General features: G+C 32.6%; 1 long non-coding RNA gene across 5 annotated transcripts; it reads left to right on the forward strand.

The window, feature by feature from the left end:
* The first annotated feature begins 6,365 nt into the window (after positions 1 to 6,365).
* On the forward strand, positions 6,366 to 9,711 carry LOC110928739. Of its 5 annotated transcripts, none has more exons than XR_004890601.1 (6): positions 6,366 to 6,843; positions 7,032 to 7,087; positions 7,174 to 7,679; positions 7,759 to 7,827; positions 7,902 to 8,301; positions 9,255 to 9,711. It is a non-coding gene; the product is annotated as an uncharacterized LOC110928739 (long non-coding RNA). The 5 variants fall into 5 exon arrangements; XR_004890600.1 differs by having other exon boundaries at positions 6,366 to 6,640; positions 6,822 to 6,843; positions 7,032 to 7,679; XR_004890602.1 differs by having other exon boundaries at positions 6,366 to 6,640.
* The last annotated feature ends 1,012 nt before the right edge of the window (positions 9,712 to 10,723 follow it).

Raw genomic sequence — 10,723 nt, forward strand, 5'->3', positions numbered from 1 at the left:
TAATTTTTTAGTCATTAGCATGTAAGGCGACCTCAATTTCTTAAAAACCCTTTTCTTCAAATCCTAGCCAGTGCACGTATAATATAAAAGTATTCTTTTATTGGTTGTCTACTCAAAATTTAATTAATTATAAGTTTAAAAGTTATAAATTCATTGATTTGGGCCTCTAAAATGGTAGAGTCGGCCCTGCGTGAATCGTTCAACGGGAAGTTCGTTTACATTCGTTCGTTTCATAAATGAACGAAGTTGATCAAGGAATTTTATTCGATTAATTAAATGAATGAACATGAATAAAGGTCGTGTACAATTATGTTACGGAACGTTTGGTAATATGTTCGTTAATATTTGTTCATAGTCGTTTGTATTTGTTTAGACTATGTTCAATCATTGAAGTTTTTCTTATTTTTAGAGTATAGTTTAAACTAGAAACCCAAGTGATTTGACTCTTGTATGGTGATGAAAACTTAAACATTTGAAAGTTAGATATTTTAAAGATGATTTTTGATTTTCTTTACAAAAAAAAAAGATGATTTTGATTTATTTATATTTATGTTTATTATGTCTTGTGTCTTTGTTTTGGGATGATTAATCATATCTATGATTATTATGTCAAATGATTAAATATGTGTAATGTTCGGGATTAAGAATATTATTTTATTTTCTAAAATGATATGTGTGCGTTTGTGTTTGTGTTTTTTAACTATTCATGAATACGTTCAATTCCTTAATTCCTTAATGAGCGAACGTGAACAAGAATCTTCATCGTTTAGGTGTTCATGAATCGTTCGTGAGCATGTTCAATGCTTAACGAACAAACATGAACAAGACTTCGTGCGGTTCCTTTACAACCCTAACTTTAAAAGAACAATACTAGGATTCCCCATGCGTTGTGTCTATTGGTCGGTATTAATACGGTATAAGCACTTGTTATAAATTTGAAACCCCATTTTCAATAAAAATTATATCGCAATACAGTGCATATTCAATTTTTTTAAGTTGACGAACGCAAGTTATTAGAGAAAACTCAAATTAAATGAAAATTATATACCTTAAAAAGGTATATTATTTACAGTATAAGGGCTGAAATTGACATTTAAGAAAGGGAAAATCACGAGAATGAAAATTGACCATCTACTTTTACGAAAGTCAACATCGATCACGTCTATGGTAGACGCGATCACTGAAAACCATGGTACTTTTGTGTATACCATAGACTCATGAATACTAGCAAATAAAAATTTGGCACATGGATCTAAAAATGAGTTTGCGTTTAAGGTAGAGAATGTGTCTAAGATGTAGAGGATGCGTCGACTAAGATGCAAAGTTTGCGTCTAATATGTAGAGAATGAGTCTAAGATTGTACCATGGGTTTCAACGCCTATTTTCTTCTTTTCCACCACGATTTTTAAACGAGTGTAACTTTTTTCATACGATTATATTTTTTTATAAAAAATACATCAAATTAAAGATAATAAAATTCTCTTTAATTTGGTGTAAACTTTTTTTTAAATATTAACATATGGAAAAAGCTATGCTTGTTTAAAAAACGTGGTGGAAAAGTATAAAAAGCATAAGGATGATTGCACGTGCCAACTTCTTATTCATTAGGATTAATGAGTCTATGATAGACGTAAAAGTACCATGGTTTTCAATGATCGCGTCTACCATAGACACAATCGATGTTCATTTTCGTAAAAGTGAATAGTCAATGTTCATTCTCGTGATTTTCCCTTAAAAAAGCCATTGTTTACACTGACTTACGAGGCAAGAGTTTAATCGGTATTGATTCAGTTCAATACAATACGGTACTCATACAGTAACAACACCATGTCTAGCAACTAAAAGAGGATAATAAATACAAGAAGGATATGCCTTAAAGGATATCATTATGTGTTCCACATTGATCGAAACCATAAAAATGAATAACAGTTTCGATAATACCGATTAAAGTACCAATGCCAATATTAGTTCGTCCTTGTTCAGGTACCGGGAGGCGTCACGATACAAAAAATATCTACTTAAAATACAACTCTGTTATCAACAAAACATATATGGAAATATCAATAAAACATATAAAGACCTTGAGTGTTTAGGTTTTTAACAAGTTAACATATAAAATTTATCAAGACCTTGAGTGTTTAGGTTTTCAACAAGTTAACATATAAAATTTATTAAAGAAAAATCAAATCAAATTTGATTAAAACTATATTTTATTTAAGTATAAGTATGAAATAAAAATAACTCTTCATAGGGGATATCTGTGGAATAGCCGACCATCAAAATTAGTGTATTATAATAGTGTACATAAATAATGCATTAAATATGATTGTGATGAATATAATAAAAGTTTAGATAACTATTTAGAAGTCTACTCCTAATAATGACATTTGACTATTATTTTCAACTTAGTCCATCATGACATGTAATGCAGGCTGAGAGAATTGCAGTTTTACTAAAAGAAAAGGAATGCTTATGAGATAACCGACTTTCAATCCTTTGATTTTGTTGCATAATATAAAGGCAATGACTTAATTTTCAAATGTGCTTTCATAACATGCGTAGTGATACGTGGTTGGGCATTTTCTTGGCTGGAACAACGAGCAAAGGAGAGTGTGAAAGAGAGAGATTGGTTAGAGTTTGGTTTAAACCGATCTATATTTTTGTTTTTATTTCAATTCCAAACCTAATAATTCAATATTCCTCATCACTACTCTATTTTATCAGATTTTCATGCTTTGTTGACTTGAACGTCACATAACAAAAAAGATCAACCACATGCATAACAATTACTTGTGATCTCATATCCATCATTTTACATATTTGGTAACCTAAACTAGTCGTATACATACCCTAACAAGTGTGGCGTTAAAGGTGACATGAGATGTTAACCAGTGTTGCACACCACTCTCTCATTGTGTTAAGAGATGTTAAAGGGGTTACTTGTTAACATGCTAAAGGGATGTTAAGAGATTGAACCTTTTTTTTCTTTTTTAAGCCAAAAACCACTAAAAATAGGGTTAGGTGGAGTTAACGCCTTGGGATATACTTTAACTCTCCTTAACTACAACTAAATGTCACATCACCTATTTTCCCCGTTTTACTCTGCCTCACTCCAAGGAAATGGTTCAATCTCGTTAACTTCATCTAACCTTGTTTTTAGTGGTTTTGGTTAAAAAAAAGAAATAATTAATTCAATCTCTTGACATTTGGTTAACATGTTAACATCTCTTTAACGCCTCTTAACACAAAGAGAGAGTGGATTGCAATATCGGTTAACATGTCATGTCATGTTTAACACCCCAAATGTTAGAGTACATTTCATGGCCTAGTAGGATTAAACCATTTACTTAGGGTGAGATTGAGTGAAATGAGTAAAAATGGATGATATGACACCTAGTAGTATTAAACAGGGTTAACGTATATTTCAAGATCTACAGTATTATTAAAAGTAAAATAACATACATTAAAAAGTTAAAAAAACATGCAATATCTTAAAATCCAAAAGATATGTGGCGCTACGCGACACCAAACACTAATTAGCGTGGCGGGGGTGTCAAGCCCCTGAACCCGTAGAAAATTGCTTATCCTTCATGGATTGGCCATTTTCTCTTCCCCAATCACTATTTAACCTCCTTAAACACATAACCCTACCTCATCCCCAATACATAAATTTTTATGAGACATAATTTATTTTTATTAGTAAATATACAACAATAAATTTATTCAACACGTGTAAATGTAATACATGGGATAAAGCCCCTAGTGACTTTATCACGCCACACAAGCGATGTGTTTTATCATTAACTTGCATGGAATAACGCCCCCTAAATATATTAAAAAAAGAAATTAAAAAAGCTTATTGGATGTCCCCACCTCGTCCCCCTTTAATGCTCGCCATCACCATGGTGGGGCAACCATAACGACTCATCTTTGGCGGAGCAGGGATGGTGTTGAGGGCGCCACCCAACTGAGTTGGCTTGGTGCGTTGCCCCATGTCGGTAAGCCTCACCTAGTTATTAATTTATATAAACAAATTTTAAAAATATTTATTGGAACTTTAAATTGAAAAGTTACATGCATCAATTGGGCGGCCATTTCGAATGTGCATTTGGGCGGTTAAGTGCAATTAGGGGTGCTAAACGGGTCATTTTCACTGGTTGGCGGGTCTAACCCGACCTTAACCTGAACTCGAAAAGTGTGCCATACATATTAACCCGAACCCGACCCGAATATTTGTGGGTTGACTCGAACATGACCCATTTAGCCTTTTTTTTTTACTTTTTTAGTTTTTTCCACAAATTAATATATTATATTTAAAATTTACTTGAAAAACACAAATGTATATAATGCAACTACATTTACATTTTAAAATCTTATGTGTTTGTCTTTTCAAGTTATAATTATGGCATAAAATACGCATTCAAGTTAATTTTTGACATAAAAAATATTATAAAAAATATAATATAACATAAAGGGTTAAACAAGTCAACCCGCCAACCCGACCGGGTTGACCCGAACCCGACCCGTTTAGCCAAACAGGTTCGTGGGTTCAACCCGAAACTTACCCGAATCCGTTTAGAATAAAACTAAACCGACGAATTTCGTGTTAGGTTTATGTCGTGTTTGCGGGTCCTGTCAGAAATTCACACCCTAATTGCAATGTGAATTGATTGATAAAACTCAAAATACTTTTTCAACGAAGATGAATTGACTTGATAAAAAACTGTTGAAATATAACATGATTAGAATGGTCTAACATGTTCATTAATACAATTCCTAAGCTAAATATATCTTGTATTACCTATTCTAACTTTAGAATGTTTTCAGGTGAAAATGTGAAATAGGGTTAATGGGCCAGGCAACGCATCCATTAAGTTGGGTTCTCGTGGCAGGCCGCCCCTATGAAGATTCTGTTCGTGGGCTAATAATTTATGTGCTGGAAATGGGCTAAAGAAGACATGGGCTTACACAAATGAATGGGCTTAAAAGAATTGTGAGTGCAGGCGTGAACAAGACCGGGTTTATTTGATGATCATTCGAGTCTGTGGAGCCTATTTATTTATTTAAATTTAAGTACAAGTTAGGTGAATTAATCATTCATTTATTTAGTGCTATCGATGAGGGCAAGCGATACAACTTCTACCAAAGATTTATTTATACATGTATGTTTCTTCGTCTTCTCTAAATTCACCTTTTTCATCTTTGTAGATGTTTCATGTCTGATTTTAACTAGTAGTGTCAATCGTGTCGGGTAGGAGGGTTGAAATATGTAAACCCGAACCCAACTTGTATTATTATTCCCGCACACACTGACACACATATGTTCAGATTAATCCAAACATGACCTCTTTAACCCATCTTTTAGATGAGTCATACATTTTTACGAGTTATAAGCGAGTTATTGGGTTGTAAGTGGATTATTAGTAATGAGTGTGATAACTAGAAAATATGGTGCGATAAAACTACCATAATTACTACTAACCATGTAAAATGGAACAAGGAAAAAACAAAAATAGAATTATAAAAGTTCTTATTTTTTCTAAATACTTAAATGGGTTAACAAGTTAACCTGGTTTTTTTTTATACGGGACAACCTGAAACCGATATGTTTTTAATACGGGTCAATGGAAAAGAGGTTGTGTTGGTCAACCCAAAACATGTTGTTTTTTTGTATCGTGTTCAGGTCCCGTCAAACAAATGTCGCACCTAATTTTAACCTAGTCAAGAACAAGATCGTCTCAAGCTTTTTGGGTTTTGTAAAATTTTTTGCTTAATTATAATTTTCTTGTAGAATTCTGCGGAGATCCACAACTTGGAGGATACTATTAAGATTTGTGGCATTGAGAACCAAGAGTCATACCAAGCAAATCTTATTACAAGATTTGTTGTTTTGTTCCAGCTCCTTGTTGGGTTCTATATATATATATATACATATATAGATTTTTCGCCGTTAAAAAAAATCTTGTCACAAAGAGCTTTATTTACTCTGGTTTGTGATTCCAAAAAATAATCAACCATGTATTTGGTCTACTAAAATGGCTATATCATATTTATTAATGACTTTTACACCCAAGAGATTAGTAATGTATACTCCTCAACTTAAAAATTTGACCCATACAAACAAATGATATTTACATGTTGGTAAACTGAATATTCCAATTATATATATATATATATATATATATATATATATATATATATATATATATATATATATATATATTAAACCCATTAAGTCTAACTAACTCTCAAATTAATATCCACCATTGAATTTGGCTGAAATTAAATCTCAACCATTTAAACTCCCAAAAAGTAACTGTTGTAGCAGCAGTTTATGGCAGTTCCTTGTGGCTGTGGGACCCAAACCCACTTTCCCCATTATCCTTTTATCCTCCTATTTCTCTGCTCAACTGCTTCCCCACATCCCCACATCGTGGTTGGTATATGCAGTTTATCACGGTTACAAAATTGGATGGTTATCCCCTTCCTATATATAACACTTGCTGAATCTCCCACAGCCAAATCAATCACTCGATGTTCTTTTAGGGTTTGACGTTTGAAGAGGTTAAGTTGGATGCCTTCAACATGTCCAATTGGAATCACGGAGGAGCCTCATCAGCCTCCCAAATACTGATGAACGGTAAGTTTTTCTTCATACATTTGACTTCTATGTCTTCTTCCTCTTCGACTTTCCATTCCACTGTTCTTCAATTTTCATTTTAGAATCAGATTTCCCATGTATTTCTAATGGTTTTGTTTTCCTGATTTTGATAAGTCCATTATGTTTTCTTAATTTTATTTCTAACTATGTTCTCCTGAAGGTACTTCTCATTAAGCATTCAGGTATCAACTCCATTCTTTTTCGTGATACTCGGAGTTTCTATTATGTTTTACTCATACTGCTCTGATTTGGTTCTGCCCTAATTTTATTAATTTGGTTGAATGGTGACTAGGTAGTAACATTTTTAAACTTTTTTAATTACCTTTTGTTTTGTTTTTATTTATTTATTTTATTTATGAATGGTGACTAGGTTGTATGCTTTCATGCATTGGAGAAACAAAAGGAGGTCATGTTATCTCTAGAACTGTAAGTTTTTTTGGGTCTCCAAAATACCAATTGCAACTAACATATTTGTTTTTGTATATATTAAATTTCAGCTTCTCGTGTTACAGATCAAAACTTAACATTTATGATGATGTTGTCGAAAGAGTTACCTGACATTTAAATTTAGATGACCCGTCTAAAATTAGGCTTACATCGCATAATGGTTACTCCAGCAACCTAACTATCGGGTTATTTTTTTATTAATTTTTTAGCACAATAATATCTTCTCTTCGTTGTCAAACATGCAAAATGTTTATAGAATATGTTATAATCTATAATTTATTAATTTATCTTTTTTTGTCATGCATAAACTTCATGAATTTTGTATCACGAAGTATTGGATATCCCTCTGCTAGAACTTGAAGGCCTGAAAGCTCTAAAACTTGCTTTTTATCACGCTACGAAAGAGGAAGCAAGCGTCGACTCATAACATTCTATTTGACTTATATTTGACCTTTCTTTCTTGTACTCGTACGTTTGCTTAAAATGATTATTAGGTAACTATACATACTATAAGATTGCCAAAGCAAAGCAAAGCATAGATGGAGATGTTATCAATGATCTCAAAGACAAGGTATTCAAATATCATATTTAGTTTTAGCATGAAATGTGACATGTCTGATAGGTAACTGGTTGACGTTTTGTGTAACAAGTTGAGTTATCTCATAAAGACGCAATGCTCCGACTGATTGCTCGAGTTCTTTTATCACATTATTTACAAGGTATTTGAATTTTCATGTTTTTTTTTCCAGATATTTGAAGGTTTTTTTTTTAATTCGTTTTTTTGGTGATACAGGCCCTAACCCGCTTCTAAACTTATCTTGGTATATGCAAATATTCCGTTGCAATAAAAAAACTAAGTATCTCAATGATGAATGTTTCACATTCCGGGTTGTGGAGGTTTGGGTTAAAAAAATTAACCTATTGCTTAAAATGTGATAAGGGTCTACCTTTCTCTCACTCACTACACTTGATCAGCGACGTACAAGTGCTTATTAGAGTTCTCTACTTAAATCTGGTTCTTTATTGGACGCACCCCTATGTATATATATGTCATAGCATTCATTTTGTTACTATTTTTCGTTATTACTCTGTTCACATTTCTTTTACAGATTCCAGAAGAGGAAAAGGACCTTAATCCACATGATCATATCATTCATGTTTACCATTTCATCAAAGATACACCTCAAAACCAGGTAGGTAGTATTCACAAATGGCTTGTGCTATTGTATATAATGTGCATTTTTAGTTCATAGCTGATTATGTTTTTTGCATTTTTATTACTTTGTATAAACAACCGGTCAAAAACTTTGGGAAACTTATCGTCATTCGTGAAAATATAATGTATATATGCTTTTTAACGGATAAGTTTTGATCATAATAGACGTGTAACAACTTTGTATTTTCTTTTTGTGTTCTATTTTTTAATTTTTTTAGAAAACTGTCTCTATTTACACTTGTAAATAAACTGAGTTTCATATATGCTTTTAGACCAGCTAATTATTTTGAGGAACCACATCTTTGACATGTTATATAAATAATTTTTTTAACATGGTATTCTTCCTTTATTTGTAAAGTCAACACCAAAGTTTGCTAGATGTTATTGTTTTAACCAAAACTAGAAGCGTTTGTACACAATGGTTGTTTTTTTTTCTTTCACCTCAAATATTGCAAATAACTTAATCCCAACATTGATTTTTGACTTTTTTAGGTCAAATTATTACTTTTCCTGATTCAAATTTATTTGAGATTATGTTTAAATGGACTAACTTATGAATTTAAGGTATTCTATATATTTGATTGTTGTGTTTTCCTGATTTGTGCCTACTCATCCCAGCTGGATAAGACATTATCGAGATTTTCAATGACACATAAAAGTCACATTAATGTAAAATTGGTTGCTGCCTTGCTGGTTTACCGGTTACATTAGTGGTAATGTGATAAATGTTTTTAGCAAATCAAGCTTTTGCAACTACGAAGGTTATAACTGTGCACATATACAGTTTGGTATGCAAATTTATACTTTTGAATTTTGATATTATATTTTCTTTTCTTTTTTATTTGATATTGGGTACAGTTCATTTAAAGAGTATGCAGAGTTTCTTATAACATTCCTTTCTAAGGAGGCCCTTATTACTTTGTGCTGCAGGTGCGGTACCTAGGCTGAAAACGCAGATCATATCCTGAACGGATGTCTCCTGGCCCGGTGTGCATGGTGGCAGATCTGGGTTTGGTTGCGTATTCCGGTTCCTAATCTCGTGTCTCCTAGAGAAGTGCAAGAGTTTGTTAAATCCTAAATCGGGTCTAAGACTTGGAAAAATGTGGTTGGAGTTGTAGTATATGCAACGTTTTGGAGATTATGGAAATGCATAAACGAAAAACCGTTAACAGCAGCAATATAACACTATTTCAGCCCATAAAATGGCTGAGTTGAATAAGGAAGATGCTTTCTTTTGGATCAAGAATTTTTATGGGTTTGCTTCTTTGAGTTTGGAGATGCGGATTGGTTTTAATGTATGTAATCTGTTGTACATTGTAACTTTTGCCCAGCTCCTTGCTAGTGTTTGGTTTTATGTTTAATAGATCATGGATGTTCAACATTGGTATCATATGAGATAAGTAGATCAAGTTATAAATCTTTCACTAAATGCCACATGTTATAAATCGAAAAATTCGATATGACATGATTGTAAGGCAATGCCATTTTTTATTAAACGGGTCAATACCATTTTTATTAGTAAACAGGTCAGTGTTACTATATTTAGTAAATGGTAAATTAAATTTTATCATTTTATAAACGGATCAAGAGTGACCCTACAATTCTTAGTAACCTGGTACATGGATTAAGATTATACTTTTAGTGTGGTTTGTGGGTGGTTGGCTCCAAAATATTTTAACAAGTAATCACATGCGGAGATTAATAAAAAATCAACCATTGATGGTTTAAGAAGACGGCGAATGTATCAACTTTGGAGTTTATCCGACGAATCCCGCCCGGAGGGAACAATATCAATCAAAAGAACAATCGGGCAACCATCACTAGTACTCTAGTGGTGGCCACGGGTATTTAAATTGGGGTTTCTCATTGAGGAGTTTAAATTGGGGATCTATTGTGCGAGGGGGCTCTAGCGCGGACCCGGTTAAGAGAACGTATGCTAGACCTCTCGAAATTCGCGAATAATTCACACATTTAAAAAAAAAAGAACAATCAGGCAAGATATTTTACAAGCAAGTTTTATTCAAAGATGGAAGAGATTCTTCTATGGTGAACATGTGGTAATTTATGTACCTTACATAATTAATTTTCATTTCACCCTTTAAGTTCTTATGCTTTAATAGTCAATGACCCAGTTAAAGACTCAATGCAATATGATATCCCTATCATTTATTTTTATTAAGATCATTATATGTAACTTTCTTTTAAATGTAGATGTTGTTGGTGTACTACGTGTATGGGGTTCTGTTATCAATGAATTCCGTCCATCACATAGTTTTGTCTAATGAACGGTATGCTTTATTATACATTTACTTTGTATATGTTAGTTGTATAATGTAAGTAAGTTTCTTTTTCATCGTTGCTTAAAACAATATAGTGGCAAGGAACTTAGTGTTTCGTTA

This window comes from Helianthus annuus, chromosome 4 (genome assembly GCF_002127325.2).
Source record: "Helianthus annuus cultivar XRQ/B chromosome 4, HanXRQr2.0-SUNRISE, whole genome shotgun sequence".
Classification (NCBI taxonomy): Eukaryota; Viridiplantae; Streptophyta; class Magnoliopsida; order Asterales; family Asteraceae; genus Helianthus; species Helianthus annuus.